Consider the following 24,418-nt stretch of genomic DNA (forward strand, 5'->3'; position numbering starts at 1 on the left):
AGTTCGGCGCACGGAGCGTCCAAGAGGAAGAGTGAAGTCTTTTTGGTCCTGAGACTTCAGGGAACAGGAGGCAAGCTCTATCCAAGCCCTTGGAGAGCACTTTTACAGCCAGGCAAGAGTTCAGCAAGGCAGCAGGCCAACAGCAAGGCAGCAGTCTTTTGTAGAAAAGCAGACAGGTGAGTCCTTTGAGCAGCCAGGCAGTTCTTCTTGGCAGGATGTAGTTTCTGGTTCAGGTTTCTTCTCCAGCAAGTGTCTGATGAGGTAGGGCAGAGGCCCTGTTTTATACTAAGTTGTGCCTTTGAAGTGGGGGTGACTTCAAAGAGTCTCTAGGAAATGCACTAAGTTCCCTTTCAGCTCAATCCTGTCTGCCAGAGTCCCAGTAGGGGGTGTGGCAGTCCTTTGTGTGAGGGCAGGCCCTCCACCCTCCCAGCCCAGGAAGACCCATTCAAAATGCAGATGTATGCAAGTGAGGCTGAGTACCCTGTGTTTGGGGTGTGTCTGAGTGAATGCACAAGGAGCTGTCAACTAAACCTAGCCAGACGTGGATTGAAGGGCACAACAAGATTTTAGTGCAAAGAAATGCTCACTTTCTAAAAGTGGCATTTATAGAATAGTAATATTAAATCCGACTTCACCAGTCAGCAGGATTTTGTATTACCATTCTGGCCATACTAAATATGACCTTCCTGCTCCTTTCAGATCAGCAGCTGCCACTTCAACAGTGTATGAGGGCAGCCCCAATGTTAGCCTATGAAAGGAGCAGGCCTCACAGTAGTGTAAAAACGAATTTAGGAGTTTCACACTACCAGGACATATAACTACACAGGTACATGTCCTGCCTTTTACCTACACCGCACCCTGCTCTAGGGGTTACCTAGGGCACACATTAGGGATGACTTATATGTAGTAAAAGGGGAGTTCTAGGCTTGGCAAGTACTTTTAAATGCCAAGTCGAAGTGGCAGTGAAACTGCCCACACAGGCCTTGCAATGGCAGGCCTGAGACAGGGTTAAGGGGCTACTGAGGTGGGTGGCACAACCAGTGCTGCAGGCCCACTAGTAGCATTTAATCTACCTGCCCTAGGCACATGTAGTGCACTCTACCAGGGACTTACAAGTAAATTAAATAGTCAATCATGGATAAACCAATCAGTAGTACAATTTACCCAGAGAGCATATGCACTTTAGCACTGGTTAGCAGTGGTAAAGTGCCCAGAGGTCAAAAGCCAACAACAACAGGTCAGAAAAAATAGGAGGAAGGAGGCAAAAAGTTTGGGGATGTCCCTGTCAAAAAGCCAGGTCCAACAGTATGGTTTCTGGACTACTTTTTCTCTTTATTTTGTAGGCAGTGTGATCTCGCTGAGCAGAAGTCGATCGATTTGCATGAGATCAACCCTGTTACATGAATTTGAATGGATAATTGCACTCTTGTCAGTTACATGGATAATTGCACTTTTGCCGATACATTTCACTCCGAGTGAACTTCTGTTTCCTGTTGTTTGTTAGCTTCGCGCTCATGGCGGCCGTCGGCTCACTTATGTGAAACTGCTTTACTTTTAATTTTCAGTTTATGTGGCAAAAAAAGTCTGGTTAGGAGTTTGCAACGCTAATAGCTTCAACACGAGCAAACGTGCGACTGATTGCATTGCAAAACCTTGTTTTTAATGTGGACTGAGCTCTGCAGTGGGAGCTTTGTGGGAGTTAAGATGAGAAGGGGTGCTCCATATGCTTCAGACCTCACCTGTGCTATCTTGGATTACAGAACACGTAGCACTTGGCCTCAATTTTAGTGTTAGATCACAGGAAGTTTATCACTTTGAATAAAAAGTGAAAAGAGAAAATTGCTTCTCTATGTCCAGGGTGTGGTTCCAGAACTGGGAAAGCCAATTTCTTGCTATTTGAACCTGGATCAACCAGGAGAACCGTCTGTAGAAGAATCTTACTTCAAGGCACTATGTGCTGGGAGATGAGGAGTTACTGCAGAAAACCCTGGATTATCCAGGTAGACTGACAGTTGAATATAGAGTCCTGAAAATCTGTAAGTTTAGATCTGATCGACCCAGTGAAACTATGAAGAATTCTGCTTTTCTGGAAAAGAAACTCTGCTGCTCTGCACCAGGAAGTACAAAGCAGTAACCTATTGGCAATGGTAGCCATGAACCTCACCCAGAAACATCTCAAAAGTATTACAATATTAAAAAACCCTCTTGACTTTTTATAATGTCCCCATAAGAGGCATAGTATGCATCACTGACTGTGCCCCAGCCCTTTTACGTGCCTAAAACATCCCATTGGTGGCTGGGTTTCCTTGAATGAACAATTTCAGGGCACTATTGCCCCCAACCCATGGATATTTAGAATGAGTAAACTGTTAACTTTTGGCTTTAACTACCTCCGGTTCTAATGATCCTTATTTTTTGGCTTGCAGTTTTTAAAATAAAGAGCTAGGTCTCATTTTTTAACTACACTTTGTTCAGACCTTTACGTTGTACGTTGTTTAGATTCGTACGTGCCGTTATTAGACTTTAATGCCTCGCAAATCTTTCTCTGCAGGTTGCCTTGCAGCTCTGTCCTCGCTACGGAAAGTGGGCCAAGGAGTCCGAAGGGAAACCTGTTCCGGTCCGCGGGCAGGACAGTGAGCGGGATGTGCAGAGATTAATACAAAATAATTGTGTTACTAACTCAAATGGATCACAAGTTACTAAAAAGGCTGCAACACTTGTTGCCACGCAGTGGAAGGCCCTTCTCTAAGATTGATTGGTTACCTTTCTGTTGCTGATTGCTGTATTTGTTTGTCAAACTGGTACTTATGAGGTGAAGCCTTTGCCAGACAGTGTTAAGATGTATAAATGTTAATAATTGTTTAGTTTGTTAAAGGGGCGGGTCCATGGGGGTGACGAGCACTGAAGGGAGTGTATGTTTGGCCAGCTGTCTTGGGCCGGCCAAACACACATGCGCAGTAGGCTCTCTCCAGCCCAGCACTGTGTTGCCAGGCTGGAGAGAGCCTGCACAGGCTCCTAGTTGAGCAGCGTCAGGATTGGCCGCAGCGACGATGGGAGAAAGAGGAGCGGCACGGCTGATAAGGTAAGTTTTTATTTTTAGATACCCCCCTCCTCACCGCACTGCCCTGCCCTTTATGAGTGAAGCGAGCCACGACTGGTATTACTACCCCAAACTTGCTGTATTATGCCTTACAATTTCCCTTTTCTTTCTGCATACTTTGGTCCTTCCCTGCCACGTAATTTGGTCCTTCCCTTCACCACTACAGTTACTCTCTGCAAGAATAAGAGGGCTCCACATTGTGTTGTAGCATTTGTATAGTGCTCACTACACCTATGTGGGGCCCTAAACGCTTACTGACACAGAAGGTAAGCTACATTGTATAGGGTGTGAGATCGAAAGGGTATTGTGTTTGTTTCGAGCTGTATGGGAATTATGTTCTTGTTGTGTGTGGTAACCACCGAGGTGAGATTATCATGTGTGATGACCATCATGGACAGTTATCTTGTGTGATGACCACCGAGTTGGGGTTATCGTGCGTGATGACCACCAGGGTGCAGTTATCATGCATGACCACCAAGGTGTGTTTATCATGTGTGATGACTATCAAGGTCAGTTATCATGTGTGATACCCACCAAGATGTGATTATCATGTATGATGACCAATGAGGTGCGATTATAATGCGTGATGACCACCGAAGTGTGCTTATCGTGGATGATGACTTCTGAGGTGTAGTTTTTATGAGTTGTAAATACTAAAAGGTTGGGCATTGTGTGTGATGACCTCTGAGGTGCAGTTATTTTGAGTTGTAACCTCTAAGGTGCTATTATCATGTTTGATGACCACCGAGGTCAGTTATCGTGTGTGATGACCACCAAGGTCTGGTTATTGTTCGTGATGAACACCGAGGTATGGTTATCATGTGTGAGGACCACCAAGGCCAGGTATTGTGTGTGATGACCTCCAAGGTATGGTTATGATGCGTGATGCCCACCAAACACCAAAATGCGATTATCTTACGTGATGACCACCCAGGTGCGGTTATCATGCATGATGACCACCAAGGTGCGTTTATCATGTGTGATGACACCAAGGTCGGTTATCATGCGTGATGCCCACCAAAGTGCTATTATCATGCGTAATGACCAAGGACGTGCGATTTTAGTGCGTGATGACCACAGAGATCCAGTTATTTCTATTTGTAACTACCAAGGTGTGATTATCATGTTTGGTGGCCACCAAGGTCAGTTATCATGTGCGAAGACCACTGAGGTGCGATGATCTTGCGTGTTGACCATCGAGGTGTGATTATCCTGCGTGACGACCAGGGAGATGTGGATGTGGTGTATGGGACGCAGCGCCTGGCATGCTTCTTCTGCACTGTTTGCAGAGCGGATGTTGGGAGTTTCCAGCCTTTACTATAAGACAGTAAACTAAATGACAAGATGGAAACACAAGGGATGCTCCAAATGACGAGAACGCGCACGGGTAACTGGCCTTTTCCATTCATTTAATACATGCTTCTCTATTTCTTGAGGAGACAGGTGTCCCCTGATAATCTGTTCCCCCAACAATAAAGCTGTGCAGACAGACAATAAATCAGACAGAATCCATCTGCCGCAATCTGCTGACGACCTCACTGCGGTGGACGTGATTAATTGGCTGCAGCTGTGCTTCCTGTGAAGAGGCTAGATTGGCATCCTCCGGAACATGCATGTCATGGCTGCTGGATTCTCACAGGACCTCGCGCCCACAGATGTCATTACCTGCTCTCAGATCACAGTTCAGTGACAAATAGCTGCGAAATGCATCTATTAATGTAAACTGGAGAGGGACACTAGACTTCCCAAACGGAGGCCTTAATACAAAATGAACACTGACAAAGCCGGTAGGTTTAGATTTTGAATACTGTATACACCTCTAGACACACACACACATATATATATATATATATATATATATATATATATATATATCAATATATATATATACACACACACAATTACACGCAGACCTCCCATAATTTCCCAAAAGTAGGCATACTTGCAGAGACCAACCGACATACTGACACAAGTTAAGCACACATTTAAGCAATTATAGGTGCGTAAAACAGTCTCCTGTAGCCCCTTCGGCGCAGGCAGTGGCGTAACAAATGTCACCGCAGCCCATGCAGTGCGAGGGGGCCCATCGAGCTCCAGGGGACCCCCTCAGCACCGAACTCTGTGCACGGGCGATAGGCCCTTGACTGAGTCCGGCGGAAAGGTCCCCCTCCAGGTACTTTGAAAGGGTCCCTCTCAAATTTCTTTACACCACTGGATGCGGGGGGGCCTAACTCTTCAGGGGCCCTCAACTCATCGGGGGCCCCATTTAGACCAGGTCAATGACTATCTGTGAAATATGGCAGACTCAGGGGTGCCTCATCATATTCTGCAGGGGAGTGCCAACATTTTGTGTAACGCCCTTGAGCTCACAAGCACAGATGTACTCACACCAACACACACAACGGTGCACACAGTAACAGGTAACATAAATACAGGCACACCTGGATGGTGGGATGTTGGATAAACAAGCGGACTGAAGGATAGATGGGTGGACGAGTGGTAGCTTCACACGTGCTATGAAGATGCTTGTCAAGGTCCTGATGTAAGCTGGGGCTAGATTCCTCTCCGTGTGCAAGCAGTGGTTTCCACAGGAAACCGTATTCTAAGCTGTCTGATAATTATTGCACCTGGAGAGATTAAGGAAAGTCAAACCTGCAAAGTTTACTAGAGGAAAAGGCTAGAATGAAAGGCAAAAATATGCAGAATTAAAAGTGCTACAGACTGGTTCCCCATGTTATGCCTCATTTTGAATAAAAAAATGGAATATAATTTATTTAGCATTCCCTGCACATGCTTCGACTGGGGATAATGATATTTATAGGGTTTGATACATACCACACCTCCATTCAGTGAACTTGTAATAATATGTATACATTTGTAGCCCCTCTGCTGATCAAAATACATTTTATTTTGGAAAAAATAGGAAGTGTGAACACATTCCCCAAATCACGTTATCTACCCAAATAAATTCTGCTGGGTGCCACCAGACACAGCAGCACCCCTACATTCAGACCAGCAGACATACAAGCATTCATGCATGCACACAACACACAGAGGCAGACATACAGACACCTAAACACACATATACAACAGATGTGTACATTGCATATGCAGGCCCACACGGACAGGCAAATGGATGATGGAGGAAATGGGGGTATGACTGATTAGCAGGCATTCATGCACACGGAGTGACAAACATACCTATAGACCAATTTTTAGATCAACAAAAATGTGGGGAAACATGCAGAGATCAGCAGACTCACGAGCACCTTAAAATGCAGACTGACTGAGATACATGCACCAATTCACATAAAGTGAAATATGGTGATGAACATATGTAGGAAAGTACCATCTTGCCTGGCATGTTACCCCCATATTTCACTGTATATATGTTGTTTTAGTTGTATGTGTCACTGGGACCCTGCCAGCCAGGGCCCCAGTGCTCATAAGTGTGCCCTGTATGTGTTACCTGTGTTATGACTAACTGTCTCACTGAGGCTCTGCTAATCAGAACCTCAGTGGTTATGCTCTCTCACTTCTTTCTAAATTGTCACTAACAGGCTAGTGACCAATTTTAGCAATTCACATTGGCATACTGGAACACCCTTATAATTCCCTAGTATATGGTACTGAGGTACCCAGGGTATTGGGGTTCCAGGAGATCCCTATGGGCTGCAGCATTTCTTTTGCCACCCATAGGGAGCTCTGACAATTCTTACACAGGCCTGCCACTGCAGCCTGAGTGAAATAACGTCCACGTTATTTCACAACCATTTACCACTGCACTTAAGTAACTTATAAGTCACCTATATGTCTAACCTTTACCTGGTAAAGGTTAGGTGCAAAGTTACTTAGTGTGTGGGCACCCTGGCACTAGCCAAGGTGCCCCCACATAGTTCAGGGCAAATTCCCCGGACTTTGTGAGTGCGGGGACACCATTACACGCGTGCACTACACATAGGTCACTACCTATGTGTAGCTTCACAATGGTAACTCCGAATATGGCCATGTAACATGTCTATGATCATGGAATTGCCCCCTCTATGCCATCCTGGCATTGTTGGCACAATCCCATGATCCCACGGGTCTCTAGCACAGACCCGGGTACAGCCAAACTGCCTTTTCAGGGGTTTCACTGCAGCTGCTGCTGCTGCCAACCCCTCAGACAGGTTTCTGCCCTCCTGGGGTCCAGCCAGGCTTGGCCCAGGAAGGCAGAACAAAGGACTTCCTCAGAGAGAGGGTGTTACACCCTCTCCCTTTGGAAAAAGGTGTTAAGGCAGGGGAGGAGTAGCCTCCCCCAGCCTCTGGAAATGCTTTCATGGGCACAGATGGTGCCCATTTCTGCATAAGCCAGTCTACACCGGTTCAGGGACCCCTCAGCCCTGCTCTGGCGCGAAACTGGACAAAGGAAAGGGGAGTGACCACTCCCCTGCACCTCACCTGGGAGGTGCCCAGAGCTCCTCCAGTGTGCTCCAGACCTCTGCCATCTTGGAAACAGAGGTGCTGCTGGGACACTGGACTGCTCTGAGTGGCCAGGGCCAGCAGGTGACGTCAGAGACTCCTTCTGATAGGTTCCTTCAGGTGTTGCTAGCCTATCTTCTCTCCTAAGTAGCCAAACCCTCTTTTCTGGCTATTTAGGGTCTCTGCTTTGGGGATTTCCGTAGATAACGAATGCAAGAGCTCATCCGAGTTCCTCTGCATCTCTCTCTTCACCTTCTGCCAAGGAATCGACTGCTGACCGCGCTGGAAGCCTGCAAAACTGCAACAAAGTATCAACGACGACTACTGCGACACTGTAACGCTTATCCAGCCGCCTTCTCGACTGTTTTCCTGGTGGTACATGCTGTGGGGGTAGTCTGCCTCCTCTCTGCACTAGAAGCTCCGAAGAAATCTCCTGTGGGTCGACGGAATCTTCCCCCTGCAACCGCAGGCACCAAAGAACTGCATCACTGGTCCTCTGGGTCTCCTCTCAGCACAACGAGCGAGGTCCCTTGAACTCAGCAACTCTGTCCAAGTGACTCCCACAGTCCAGTGACTCTTCAGTGCAAGTTTGGTGGAGGTAAGTCCTTGTCTCTCCACGCCAGACTGCATTGCTGGAAACCGTGTGTTTTGCAGTTACTCCGGCTCCTGTGCACTCCACAAAGATTTCTTTTGTGCACAGCCAAGCCTGGGTCCACAGCACTCTAACCTGCATTGCACGACCTCCTGAGTTGTCCTCCAGCGGTGTGGGACTCTCTTGTGCAACTTCGGGTGAGCACCGTTTTACTCCACTTCATAGTGCCTGTTCCAGCACTTCTGTGGGTGCTGCCTGCTTCTGAGAGGGCTCCTTGTCTTGCTGGGTGCCCCTTCTGTCCCCTGACGCAATTGGCGACATCCTGGTCCCTCCTGTGCCACAGCAGCACCCAAAAACCTTAACGGTAAGCTTTGCAGCTAGCAAGGCTTGTTTATGGTCTTTCCACAGGAAAACACTTCTGCACAACTCTCCACGGCGTGGGACATCTATCCTCCAAAGGGGAAGTTTCTAGCCCTTGTCGTTCTTGCAGAATCCTCAGCTTATACTGTCCAGTAGCAGCTTCTTTGCACCCACAGCTGGCATTTCCTGGGCATCTGCCCACTCTCGACTTGATCGTGACTTTTGGACTTGGTCCCCTTGTTCCACAGGTACCCTTGCCTGGAAATCCATCGTTTTTGCATTGCTGGTTTTGGTCTTTCCTGCAGAATTCCCCTATCACGACTTCTGTGCTCTTTGGGGAACTTTAGTGCAGTTTGCACTCACTTTTCAGGGTCTTGGGGTGGGCTATTTTTCTAACCCTCACTGTTTTCTTACAGTCCCAGCGACCCTCTACAAGGTCACATAGGTTTGGGGTCCATTCGTGGTTCGCATTCCACTTTTGGAGTATATGGTTTGTGTTGCCCCTATCCCTATGTGCCCCCATTGCATCATATTGTAACTATACATTGTTTGCACTGTTTTCTAATACTATACTGCATATTTTTGGTATTGTGTACATATATCTTGTGTATATTTGCTATCCTCATACTGAGGGTAATCACTGAGATACTTTTGGCATATTGTCATAAAAATAAAGTACCTTTATTTTTAGTATATCTGTGTATTGTGTTTTCTTATTATATTGTGCATATGACACTAGTGGTACTGTAGAAGCTTCACTCGTCTCCTAGTTCAGCCTAAGCTGCTCTGCTAAGCTACCATTATCTATCAGCCTAAGCTGCTAGACACCCTATACACTAATAAGGGATACCTGGGCCTGGTGCAAGGTGTAAGTACCCCTTGGTACTCACTACAAGCCAGTCCAGCCTCCTACATTGGTTGTGCAGCTGTGGGATAAGTACTTTGCAACTACTTACCACTTTTGTCATTGTACTTTTCATAAGAGAAAAATATACAAAACAAGTTCAGTGTATGTACACCTAACCAAAAAGTTTTGCTTTTCTTTTCTCACTTCTTCTCTATGTGCTGAAAAGTACCTCTAAACTTTCTAAAAAGTTCTTAAAAAGTTTTAAAAGTTTTTTTCTGTCTTTCCAAAAGTTCTGAAAACCTTTTTCTCACTTTTTCTATCCCTTAAACACTTTCTAAAATGTCTGGCACAGGCCAAACTGTTGATCTGTCCAAACTTGCTTATGATCACCTTAGCTGGAAAGGAGCAAGGAGTCTCTGCATAGAAAGAGGTTTAAGTGTAAGGAAGAATCCCTCTAGAGAACTGTTGGTTAATATGCTTGTTGAACAAGATAAAGCCAGAGGTGGCACTTCTGGTGAGAAATTAGCTGATGGTTCCCAATCTGACCCTGGGGCACCCCTAGCAAAAGATTTAGAAGGGAAACTTCCTAGCCTGCCCATTAGCAGACCACCTAGCATAGCTTGTACTGATGTAGAGTCACATCACAGTAATAGTGTTGCCTCACATCACAGTAAGAGTATTCCTTCTCATCATAGTAGAAGTGCTGTTTCAGTTAGCCAGGCTGTTAGAGTGCCATCTGTTAGGGACAGGTCTCCTTCTGTTCAATCTCACCATACTTCTGTTTCAAGGCATGTCCCACCCACCCACCCTGATGACAGAGTGTTAGAAAGGGAGCTCAATAGATTGAGAGTGGAACAAACCAGACGGAAGCTCAAGAAGCAACAGCTGGATTTAGATAGGCAGTCCTTAGAAATAGAAAGAGGAAGACAGAAAATTGGGTTAGAAACCCATGGTGGCAGCAGCAGTATTCCCAATAGTCATCCTGCAAGAGAGCATGATTCTAGGAATCTGCATAAGATAGTTCCCCCTTATAAGGAGGGGGATGACATTAACAAGTGGTTTGCTGCACTTGAGAGGGCCTGTGTTGTACAGGATGTCCCTCAAAGGCAGTGGGCTGCTATCCTATGGCTATCATTTAGTGGAAAGGGTAGGGATAGGCTCCTTTCTGTAAAAGAAAGTGATGCCAATGATTTCAAAGTTCTTAAGAATGCACTCCTGGATGGTTATGGCTTAACCACTGAACAGTACAGGATGAAGTTCAGAGAAACCAAAAAGGAGTCTTCACAAGACTGGGTAGACTTTGTTGACCATTCAGTGAAGGCCTTGGAGGGGTGGTTACATGGCAGTAAAGTTACTGATTATGAAAGCCTGTATAACTTAATCCTGAGAGAGCATATTCTTAATAATTGTGTGTCTGATTTGTTGCACCAGTACCTGGTGGACTCTGATCTGACCTCTCCCCAAGAATTGGGAAAGAAGGCAGACAAATGGGTCAGAACAATGGTGAACAGAAAAGTTCATACAGGGGGTGACAAAGATGGCAAGAAGAAGGATGGTAAGTCTTCTGACAAGGGTGGGGACAAATCTAAAAATGAGTCTTCATCAGGCCCACAAAAACACTCTGGTGGGGGTGGTGGGCCCAAATCCTCTTCAAATCAAAACAAAGAAAAGAAACCATGGTGCTATTTATGTAAAATAAAAGGCCATTGGACAACAGATCCCAGTTGTCCAAAGAAAAGCACCAAGCCTCCTACCACTACAACCCCTGCTGCTACACCTAGTGCCCCTAGTAATAGCAGTGGTGGTGGGAGCAAACCTACTAATAGCCAATCCAAGGGAGTAGCTGGGCTCACTTTTGGTAATTTAGTTGGGGTTGGTCTTGTTAGGGAGACCACAGAGGCTGTGTTAGTCTCTGAGGGGGCTATTGATTTAGCCACCTTAGTTGCTTGTCCCCTTAACATGGATAAGTACAAGCAACTACCCCTAATAAATGGTGTTGAGGTTCAGGCCTACAGGGACACAGATGCCAGTGTTACAATGGTAATAGAGAAACTGGTCCACCCTGAACAACACCTACTTGGTCACCAGTACCAAGTAACCGATGCTCACAACAACACACTTAGCCACCCCATGGCTGTTGTAAATCTCAACTGGGGGGGGGGTTACTGGTCCAAAGAAAGTTGTGGTTGCCTCAGATTTACCTGTAGACTGTCTACTAGGGAATGATTTAGAGACATCAGCTTGGTCAGATGTGGAGTTGGAGGCCCATGCAGCAATGCTGGGCATTCCAGGGCATATTTTTGCTTTGACCAGGGCTCAGGCCAAAAAGCAAAAAGGACAGGGTGACTTGGATCCTGGAAGAATGGACCAAGTGCTCCCTAAAGCTAGGGCTAGTAGAAGTAAATCACTACCTACTATCCCCCCCTCTACAGTGGATTCTACTTCTGAGGAAGAAGAATTTCCACCCTGTGCAAAACCTACACCAGAGGAGCTGGAAGCAGACACTGCTGAGCTTTTGGGTGAAGGGGGGCCTGCCAGGGAGGAGCTGAGTGTGGCACAGCATACCTGTCCCACACTAGAGGGTCTAAGGCAGCAAGCTGTCAAACAAGCAAATGGGGATGTCAGTGACTCTCACAGAGTTTACTGGGAGGACAACCTCTTGTACACTGAAGCAAGGGATCCAAAACCTGGAGCTGCCAGGAGATTGGTGATTCCTCAGGAGTACAGAAAGTTCCTCCTAACTCTAGCCCACGGCATTCCCTTAGCTGGACATTTGGGGCAAATGAAAACTTGGAACAGGCTTGTTCCCTTGTTTCATTGGCCTAGAATGTCAGAGGACACAAAGGAATTTTGTAAGTCCTGTGAAACCTGTCAAGCCAGTGGCAAGACAGGTGGCACTCCAAAGGCACCCCTTATCCCACTGCCTGTGGTTGGGGTTCCCTTTGAAAGGGTAGGGGTGGACATAGTTGGCCCCCTTGACCCTCCTACTGCTTCAGGCAATAGGTTTATCTTGGTGGTAGTGGACCATGCCACCAGATATCCTGAAGCAATTCCTCTAAGGACCACTACAGCTCCTGCAGTGGCAAAGGCCCTCCTGGGTATATTTTCCAGGGTGGGCTTCCCAAAAGAGGTGGTATCAGACAGGGGAAGCAATTTCATGTCTGCTTACTTAAAGGCCATGTGGAAGGAGTGTGGTGTTACATACAAGTTCACCACACCCTATCATCCACAAACAAATGGACTGGTGGAGAGATTTAACAAAACTCTCAAAGGCATGATTATGGGACTCCCTGAAAAACTCCGCAGGAGATGGGATATCCTGTTACCTTGCCTCCTTTTTGCTTACAGTGAGGTACCCCAAAAAGGAGTGGGCTTCAGCCCCTTTGAACTCCTATTTGGACACCCTGTGAGAGGTCCTCTAACACTTGTTAAGGAGGGTTGGGAACAACCTTTAAAAGCTCCAAAGCAGGACATAGTGGACTATGTACTTGGCCTCAGATCAAGGATGGCTGAGTACATGAAAAAGGCCAGTAAAAACCTTCAGGCCAGCCAAGAGCTCCAAAAGCAATGGCATGACCAGAAGGCTGTTTTGGTTCAGTACCAACCAGGGCAGAAAGTGTGGGTCTTGGAGCCTGTGGCCCCAAGAGCACTCCAAGATAAATGGAGTGGACCCCACATAATTGTTGAGAAGAAGGGTGAAGTCACCTACTTAGTTGACTTAGGCACTGCCAGGAGTCCCCTTAGGGTGCTCCATGTCAATCGCCTGAAACCCTACTATGACAGGGCTGATCTCACCCTGCTCATGGCAACAGATGAGGGACAGGAAGAAGAGAGTGACCCTCTCCCTGATCTCTTCTCTTCCACAGAACAAGATGCTCTAGTGGAAGGTGTAGTTTTGGCAGATTGTCTTACTGCTGAGCAGAAAGACCACTGCATAAATCTCCTGGGTCAGTTTTCTGAACTCTTCTCTACTGTGCCAGGCACCACTTCTTGGTGTGAGCACACTATAGATACTGGAGACAGCTTGCCTGTCAAATGTAAGATCTATAGGCAGCCTGACCATGTCAGAGACTGCATAAAGCAAGAAGTGCAGAAAATGCTTGAACTGGGAGTGGTTGAGCACTCTGAAAGTCCATGGGCCTCTCCTGTGGTACTTGTACCAAAACCTCATTCCAAGGATGGAAAGAAGGAAATGCGGTTTTGTGTAGACTATAGAGGTCTCAACCAGGTAACCAAAACTGATGCTCACACTATACCCAGGGCAGATGAGCTAATAGATACACTGGCATCTGCCAAGTATCTAAGCACCTTTGATTTGACTGCAGGGTATTGGCAGATCAAGTTATCAGAGGATGCAAAAGCAAAAACTGCATTTTCAAACATTGGAGGCCATTACCAATTCACAGTAATGCCTTTTGGGTTGAAAAATGCACCTGCCACTTTTCAGAGGTTGGTGAATACAGTCCTACAAGGGCTGGAAGCTTTTAGTGCAGCATATCTAGACGATATAGCTGTCTTCAGCTCCAGCTGGGATGATCACCTGGTCCACCTATGGAAAGTTTTGGAGGCCCTGCAAAAGGCAGGCCTCACTATCAAGGCTTCAAAGTGCCAGATAGGGCAGGGTAAGGTGGTTTATCTGGGACACCTGGTAGGTGGAGAACAGATTGCACCACTTCAGGGGAAAATCCAAACTATTATAGATTGGGTTCCCCCTACAACTCAGACCCAGGTGAGAGCCTTCTTAGGCCTCACTGGGTATTACAGGAGGTTCATAAAGAACTATGGCTCCATTGCAGCCCCTCTTAATGACCTCACCTCAAAGAAAATGCCTAAAAAGGTATTGTGGACAGCTAGCTGTCAGAAAGCTTTTGAGGAGCTGAAGCAGGCCATGTGCTCTGCACCTGTCCTGAAAAGCCCCTGTTACTCAAAAAAATTCATTGTCCAAACTGATGCATCTGAATTAGGGGTAGGGGCAGTCTTATCACAACTTAATTCTGAGGGCCAGGATCAACCTGTTGCTTTTATCAGCAGGACGTTGACCCCTAGAGAAAAGCGTTGGTCTGCCATAGGGAGGGAGGCCTTTGCTGTGGTCTGGGCACTGAAGAAGTTGAGGCCATACCTGTTTGGCACTCACTTCATTGTTCAGACAGACCACAAACCTCTACTTTGGCTAAAACAAATGAAAGGTGAAAACCCTAAATTATTGAGGTGGTCCATATCCCTACAGGGAATGGATTATACAGTGGAACATAGACCTGGGAGTACCCACTCCAATGCAGATGGACTCTCCAGATATTTCCACTTAGACAATGAAGACACATCAGGTCATGGCTAGTCTTATTGTCCTTCGTTTGGGGGGGGGGGGTTGTGTAGGAAAGTACCATCTTGCCTGGCATGTTACCCCCATATTTCACTGTATATATGTTGTTTTAGTTGTATGTGTCACTGGGACCCTGCCAGCCAGGGCCCCAGTGCTCATAAGTGTGCCCTGTATGTGTTACCTGTGTTATGACTAACTGTCTCACTGAGGCTCTGCTAATCAGAACCTCAGTGGTTATGCTCTCTCACTTCTTTCTAAATTGTCACTAACAGGCTAGTGACCAATTTTAGCAATTCACATTGGCATACTGGAACACCCTTATAATTCCCTAGTATATGGTACTGAGGTACCCAGGGTATTGGGGTTCCAGGAGATCCCTATGGGCTGCAGCATTTCTTTTGCCACCCATAGGGAGCTCTGACAATTCTTACACAGGCCTGCCACTGCAGCCTGAGTGAAATAACGTCCACGTTATTTCACAGCCATTTACCACTGCACTTAAGTAACTTATAAGTCACCTATATGTCTAACCTTTACCTGGTAAAGGTTAGGTGCAAAGTTACTTGGTGTGTGGGCACCCTGGCACTAGCCAAGGTGCCCCCACATAGTTCAGGGCAAATTCCCCGGACTTTGTGAGTGCGGGGACACCATTACACGCGCGCACTACACATAGGTCACTACCTATGTGTAGCTTCACAATGGTAACTCCGAATATGGCCATGCAACATGTCTATGATCATGGAATTGCCCCCTCTAGGCCATCCTGGCATTGTTGGCACAATCCCATGATCCCACAGGTCTCTAGCACAGACCTGGGTACTGCCAAACTGCCTTTTCAGGGGTTTCACTGCAGCTGCTGCTGCTGCCAACCCCTCAGACAGGTTTCTGCCCTCCTGGGGTCCAGCCAGGCTTGGCCCAGGAAGGCAGAACAAAGGACTTCCTCAGAGAGAGGGTGTTACACCCTCTCCCTTTGGAAAAAGGTGTTAAGGCAGGGGAGGAGTAGCCTCCCCCAGCCTCTGGAAATGCTTTCATGGGCACAGATGGTGCCCATTTCTGCATAAGCCAGTCTACACCGGTTCAGGGACCCCTCAGCCCTGCTCTGGCGCGAAACTGGACAAAGGAAAGGGGAGTGACCACTCCCCTGACCTGCACCTCCCCTGGGAGGTGCCCAGAGCTCCTCCAGTGTGCTCAAGACCTCTGCCATCTTGGAAACAGAGGTGCTGCTGGCACACTGGACTGCTCTGAGTGGCCAGGGCCAGCAGGTGACGACAGAGACTCCTTCTGATAGGCTCCTTCAGGTGTGGCTAGCCTATCTTCTCTCCTAAGTAGCCAAACCCTCTTTTCTGGCTATTTAGGGTCTCTGCTTTGGGGATTTCCGTAGATAACGAATGCAAGAGCTCATCCGAGTTCCTCTGCATCTCTCTCTTCACCTTCTGCCAAGGAATCGACTGCTGACCGCGCTGGAAGCCTGCAAAACTGCAACAAAGTAGCAACGACGACTACTGCGACACTGTAACGCTGATCCAGCCGCCTTCTCGACTGTTTTCCTGGTGGTGCATGCTGTGGGGGTAGTCTGCCTCCTCTCTGCACTAGAAGCTCTGAAGAAATCTCCCGTGGGTCGACGGAATCTTCCCCCTGCAACCGCAGGCACCAAAGAACTGCATCACCGGTCCCCTGGGTCTCCTCTCAGCACGATGAGCGAGGTCCCTTGAACTTAGCAACTCTGTCCAAGTGACTCCCACAGTCCAGTGACTCTTCAGTCCAAGTTTGGTGGAGGTAAGTCCTTGCCTCCCCACGCCAGACTGCATTGCTGGGAACTGCGTGTTTTGCAGCTACTCCAGCTCCTGTGCACTCCACGAAGATTTCCTTTGTGCACAGCCAAGCCTGGGTCCACGGCACTCTAACCTGCATTGCACGACCTCCTGAGTTGTCCTCCGGCGGCGTGGGACTCTCTTGTGCAACTTCGGGTGAGCACCATTTCACTCCACTTTGTAGTGCCTGTTCCGGCACTTCTGCAGGTGCTGCCTGCTTTTGAGAGGGCTCCTTGTCTTGCTGGGTACCCCCTCTGTCCCCTGACGCAATTGGCGACATCCTGGTCCCTCCTGGGCCACAGCAGCACCCAAAAACCTTAACCACAAGCTTTGCAGCTAGCAAGGCTTGTTTACGGTCTTTCCGCAGGAAAACACTTCTGCACAACTCTCCATGGCGTGGGACATCTATCCTCCAAAGGGGAAGTTTCTAGCCCTTGTCGTTCTTGCAGAATCCTCAGCTTCTACTGTCCAGTAGCAGCTTCTTTGCACCCACAGCTGGCATTTCCTGGGCATCTGCCCACTCTCGACTTGATCGTGACTTTTGGACTTGGTCCCCTTGTTCCACAGGTACCCTCGTCTGGAAATCCATCATTGTTGCATTGCTGGTTTTGGTCTTTCCTGCAGAATTCCCCTATCACGACTTCTGTGCTCTTTGGGGAACTTTAGTGCACTTTGCACTCACTTTTCAGGGTCTTGGGGTGGGCTATTTTTCTAACCCTCACTGTTTTCTTACAGTCCCAGCGACCCTCTACAAGGTCACATAGGTTTGGGGTCCATTCGTGGTTCGCATTCCACTTTTGGAGTATATGGTTTGTGTTGCCCCTATCCCTATGTGCCCCTATTGCATCCTATTGTAACTACACATTGTTTGCACTGTTTTCTAATACTATACTGCATATTTTTGTTATTGTGTACATATATCTTGTCTATATTTGCTATCCTCATACTTAGGGTACTCACTGAGATACTTTGGGCATATTGTCATAAAAATAAAGTACCTTTATTTTTAGTATATCTGTGTATTGTGTTTTCTTATGATATTGTGCATATGACACTAGTGGTACTGTAGGAGCTTCACTCGTCTCCTAGTTCAGCCTAAGCTGCTCTGCTAAGCTACCATTATCTATCAGCCCAAGCTTCTAGACACCCCATACACTAATAAGGGATACCTGGGCCTGGTGCAAGGTGTAAGTACCCCTTGGTACTCACTACAAGCCAGTCCAGCCTCCTACAACATATACAAACCAAGATACAAGTGTTAATGCACACAGACCAACAAACATACAGACACCCATAAACACTGACCAACAGACATATAGGAACTCATTGCATATAAGTAAAAGGACATATTGGTACTCATGCATACACAAACGTCCATGTACATAAAGACAGCTATGTATACAAAGCTATCTACTCAATCATGGACAAAACTCAGGGCCTGATTTAGATTTCTGTGGATGGTTTAATCTGTCACAACAGTGAAGGATATCCCTTCCGCCGAAATACAAATCCCATTATATCCTCTGGGATTTACATTTTAGCGGATGGAATAACCGCCCCCGTTGTGATGGAGTGAGCCGTCTGCTGAAATCTAAATGAGGTCCTTAGATAGATACAGAGTTACTGACAACACTCATACAGACACAGATTTTCAAGAGACACATGTCCAAGCTTACTTGGATGGTGGAATGGTTGACATACATACAAACAGATGGATTCAAAATTGATGATGTTGTGAAGTAGACTTCCCAGACACAGAGGTACCCTTACCACATGGGTCTGATGGAGGGGTCTGTGAGGCACCCCTCATGGGCAAGAAATTGCCCAATCATTTGTTTTTTTAGCGCAAGAGGATCAGTGGACCCACAGCAGTGCACGGTGTGACCCCTGTGTGTTCCGCAGTAGATCTGCAGATCCACAGTCCAATTAAAAAAGAACATACACGTACTCACAGATCAACACACCATCTCACACACCCACGTACATACCCACACAACCACTCACACACCGGTACATCCACTCACACACCCACTCCCAGACCCACAAAACCATTCACACACCCACTCACAGATCCACGTGGTAACTCCCACCCACTCACACACCCAATTTCACAACTACCCAACCATTCACACAACCATACAGCCACTCACACACCCACTCACAGATCTACAAAACCACTCACTGACCCAATCACAGACCCATATAGCCACTCAGACACGCACACACTTACACACACACTACAACCCACACACCTACTCACACACCCATAGAGCCACTCACACACCCAATCACAGACCCAGAAAAACACTCACAGACCCACACAGCCACTCACACACTCACACAACCACTCACACATCCCCTCACACAACCATGGCCACTCACACACCCATTCATGCACACACACCCACACACACTTCCACAAACACATGCACTCACATACCCATACAGCCACTCACACACACACTCACAGACTGACAAAATCACTCACACACCCACTCACAGACCCACACAGCCACTCACACAGCCATGTACACACAACCACTCACACACTCACTCACAAAACCATACAGCCACTCACACAGCCACCCACAGACCCACAAAACCGCTCACACACTAGCACAGTCACTCACACACCTACTCACACACCCACACAGCCACTCCCTCTTATACAGCCACTCCCACATCCACACAACCACTCGCACACCTGTACATCCACTCACACACCCACTCACAGACCCACAAAACCACTCACACACCCACTCACAGATCCACATGGCAACTCCCTCTCCCACCCACTCACACACCCACTTACCAAACTGCCCAGCCACTCACACACCCACTCACACACCAATACAGCCACTCACACACCCACTCACAGACCTCAAAAGCAGTCACTGATCCACTCATAGACCCATACAGCCACTCGCACACACACTCACCCACCCCCCCACACAAACACACTTACACACAGTACAACCCACACAGCCACTCACACACCCACTTACACAGCTACCCAGCCACTAACACACACACTCACAGACCTACAAAAGCACTCACTGACCCACTCATAGACTCATACAGCCACACACACACTCACCCACCCACACACACTACAACCCACACACCCACTCATACACCCATAGAGCCACTCACACACCCACTCACAAACCCACAAAACAACACACAGACCCATGCAGCCACTCACACATCCACTCACACAAACATATGACCACTCACACACCCACTCATGCACACACACCCACACACACTTACACAACCACTCACAAACCCATACAGCCACTCACACACCAACTTACAGACTGACAAAAAAACACTCACACACCCACTCACAGACCCACACAGCCACTCACACGCTCATGTACACACAACCACTCACACACCCACTCATAAAAACATACAGCCACTCACACAGCCACTCACAGACCCACAAAACTGCTCACACACTAACACAGTCACTCACACACCTACTCACACATCCACACAGCCATTCCCTCTTATACAGCCACTCACACGCCCACACAGTCACTCACACACCCACTTATAGAAATTGCACATGCATATGTTTGTATTCAATGTGTTGTTTTAGTATTGAATGTGTGCTTTTGGTTGGGAACAGATCTGTGGATCTGCTGCGAATTATCCCGTAAAATAACAGGCAGACCCCTTATTTGTCCAAGGATTTTTGATGGATCTGCAGATCCATAAAATGAATGGATATAAATTGTACTAGAATTTGACCCATAAGTTCAATTAAATAATATACATGTTAAAAAGTTTATCAATACATTTTATTCACACATTTAATCTTAGTATATATTTTAAAACTACAAATTAAAAGATTACGGTGAGGTAACTTATGTTATCTTTCTATAAATGCAATGCACCAAGTGTCTCTTTTTTTAAATTCATTTTATGGATCTGCAGATCCATCAAAAATCCTTGGACAAATAAGGAGTTTGCCTGTTATTTTACGGGCTAATCCGTAGCAGATCCACAGATCCGTCCACAACCAAAAGCACACATTCAATACTAAAACACATCAGTTTTACTCAAACCACTACAACATACACACAGTAGAGAGGTCTTAGCGGACAGGCCACTGTGTCACAAACCACTAGTAAAATTATTCTTCGTCCTGGAGAACAGCATCAGTAGCGAGGTCAGGCTGTTGCAAACCACTACTACAGTGAGCCCTCATCCTAGAGAGAGGTCTTAGTGAACAGATAAATGTATTGAAAACTAGTACAACTACAATCATTCATCACAAAGGATAAAGGTCTATGCAAAGTGGTCAGTATGTTGTAAAACACAACTATGCTCAGCCATCACTGTGGAGTGCAGTCTCAATGAACAGCATAGACTGTCACAAAGCACCACCATACACATAAATCAGAAGGGAACCCGTGTCAGCGTAAAGGCTAGTTCACTCATAAATAGTAGCCCACTTTAAATAAGGGATTACAGTTCAGAAGAAATATGTTAGAAATACTAATACTAGTTAGTATTACCGAAAAAACTGTAATTTAACTCATCCAGTAGCTCAGTATAAAACATTTAGTGTCAGAACATTTTATGAAACACTGATACTCACTGGACGCCATCATTGATGTCATTTAAGATGTCATCCGTGATGTCATCAGTGATGTCACTGACCATGTCATGAGTGATGTAACATGTGTGGTCATAAACAGTGCGGTGTGGGGGCGTAAGTTATATTTATCTCAGGTAACTATAACCGCTGATTTTCTATGGTTTGCCTGTGTACAATCTGAACCCGAGCTCTGTTGTGGGAGTGGATTTGAGCATTACAGTCAGCGGACCCAAGTCCCAGAATGGACAGTGCAGAAAAAGTTCCCTTGTCCAATGGGGTGCCTTACATTTTAAATTTGAGTCACAAAGAGTAATTGAACCCGGGTTTGTGAACTGTCCATGAACAAATGGTTCAGATATATTTATGATTATTATGATGTAAATACCTGACACCTTTCTAATGCCAATTTGTCTAAAACTACTGAACAGATTTGCACTAAACCAAGCAAAGACACTCCTCTGAGTCAAATCCTGGTTTCATGCCACGTTTGGTGTAATGACATTCAGCTTTTTTACTGCTGCAGAGAGCAAAGCTTCCAAGGGGAGTTAAAATGGGGAAGGTTCTTTTATTGACCCCGCTCCACTTTATTTCTCTGAACAGATCTGCATGAAACCTGACACACCACATGTCCCAATCTAAGTTCAACCTGCATTAAAGATGTGTTGGCCAGTCACTCACCCCTCCTCTGTAGCTCCTTTCAAGAAAATACACCTATAAGTATGAGAGGCAAAATGAGTGAGCGGGATAGAGAGAGAGAGAGACAGTAAGAGAAAAGAGAGAGAAAGAGAGAGGGAGGCTGACAACTTCCCCATTTTGCAAGCACAATCAGTTGGGAAACAGTGAAGCAATGCACATAGAGATTATCACAGTGTTTACGAGGTGACTTACATGGAGCAGAGTGCAAGCAGACTTTAACTAGTCTCCAAGTGCATCTTTATTCCCACTCAAGATTCAAAGCAGAAGGGAAAGACACTGAGGCACTGCTAAGGAAGGAGCCTGTGAGAAGGGAGACAAAACTAACAGACATAGGGTTGAAACAAAGTCAGTGGGAGTAAAGGGCAGAGGGAAGTAAGTGGTACAGAGAAAGGGAATAAAACAAGAAATATGAGGGGACTTGTAGGATGAACTGAAGCATAAACAAAGGAGTCGTAACAACTGTTGGTGTCAGCTTGTTTGTTCATGCTTTGGGTCTTTATACAAACCTGACCTCTATTGGTTGGCTGCTTGCTATGGCTGGATCCAGTGTGGCTGAGGCAGCACAACTGATGTGTCTGCCCTTGGATGCATTTGCCCTGTCTATGCTTGTCTGTATCCTCTATTGCCCTGTTCACCATCTTTTCCAAGTTTGATATCATTAGGGTCTCTTCTGTGCTGCCATGTCTGGAGAATTGACTAGCCCTCCCTCCAACCCCTCTCCCTCAAAAGACTACCTTCACTTCCAGGTTTGGGCTGTAAGAGAACCTCTTATGGAATGCAGAGACCAACTGAGGAGCATGATGCCAACTCCCAGGAATTGTCTGAATCATCGTACCCTTTCTATGCAACCAGGTATTGAAACTGTCCCTTGCTCTACCTAAAGTGTAGGAGAGCCTCAACTTCATACTCCAGTGTTCCATCAACTAATATAGGTGGTGGGTTCAAACAGTGGATGGTATGGCCTTCTAAATGGTAGTGACATGGAAATCTGGTTGAATTTCACAGTGGCCATGAAGGTCTAATTTAACTGCTGTTGAACCTGGTAATTTGACTACTGGGAAGGAACCCACATATTTGAGGACAAACATATCCTTAGATCCAGGAATGGAGAGGTTAGAAGACAGACTTTTTCACCTTTACTGAAATTTGGACTAATCTTATGATGACGATCCCCTAAGGATGTTTATGTAGTTTTCACTAGTCTCAAATGGCTAAGAGCAGATTTCTATATTCTTGTGATACATTGGAGGAGAGTTTGTATGGAAGGAACTGCAAAGGTTGAAAATGCTGGATGCCTAATGCAAGAATGGAACCTTGAGGAAACATTGAAGAGGGGCTTTCCTAATGATGTATACAATGTATTACTCCATGTGAATTCTGCTGTAGGGATCCACTGAGTCCCCTGATCTGAGTGATTCATAAGCATGCAGAATAAATATTGTTCTAAAGCCTAATTCTGTCCAAATAGTTTGGGAGTGGTGGATAGTATACAAGTAGTCCTTGACTCCTAACCTTTGTTAAAATGACTTCAAAAGCCACCTATAAACCTGCATCTCATGTCCATTATGACAATTGATGATAATCCATGGTGCCTGGCATGTCTTTGAAAAAGGAAGATCCTGTGTTAATTAATAGATGTGTTCCATGCAAGTTGCCTGTTTCCCTCATTTATATAATCTATATAAAAATAGTTTGGATTAAAAAGTTTTCTATGGGACTAGGGATGGAGGAATCTTAAGGGGAATAAAATGCCCGCGCTTAATGATATAGACTAAAGCTACGAGCAATACTGAGTTTCCTAAAGATGGGGGCACATCTGTAATCAAATGCATGGATACATGTGACATTGGCCATTGGAGTGAACAAAATGGTTACAGTACCCCTACTGGCTTCCTATAGGGTATCGGAGCTTGAGGATGCATTGGACCTTGCTGTACTTTTTGGTCTATTTCTTTTCTCATTCATAGCCACCAGATCTGACATTTGATTAAGTCTCTAGTCTCACCCATTGCAAGATCTCTAGCTATCTGGGAATCATTCTCCACTTCAGGAGTTGGTGTTGTAAGTCCTTATCAGGAATGAATACTTTGTTGCAATAGAAGTTTGATATTGTATCTTCTTTGTTGTGGTCATTCTACTACCCATTCTGTCTGACTGATTGGTTGATAGCTCCACGTTAATTTCCGTTCGAAGGGTTCACATCAGTGCTTAATTTGTAAATAAAAACGTGCCGGTGCCTAAAGCCCTCCTCTTAAACATGCGGCTGCTGCATTTAAATGTGTGAGCATGGAATACTGAGGCAGCTAATCCTGAAGCCATCTCGGGCCTCTTCAATCCATTTAAACCCACTCTCTGCCCCTTCAGCTCACTCTAGCAGCTTTCTGCTTTCTACCTTTGTGGCGCTCTTTCATCTTTCTCTTCCTCCGTCTTTCCCATATGTGTCTTTTGCTCGTAGCAAATGCTTGAGGCAGAAGACTAAGCACCTAAAAAATAAGTGCTTGTGCTCAGCACCGGAAACAACAAGCACAAATTAAGCACTGGTTCACATGACATTACGTGTGGTGGATGGTGTAATGCCTTTATTTTCTTGTCCGTCAGCACCAAGAAAAGCCTTGAGGT

The sequence above is a fragment of the Pleurodeles waltl genome, chromosome 10 (genome assembly GCF_031143425.1).
Source record: "Pleurodeles waltl isolate 20211129_DDA chromosome 10, aPleWal1.hap1.20221129, whole genome shotgun sequence".
NCBI classification, from domain to species: Eukaryota; Metazoa; Chordata; class Amphibia; order Caudata; family Salamandridae; genus Pleurodeles; species Pleurodeles waltl.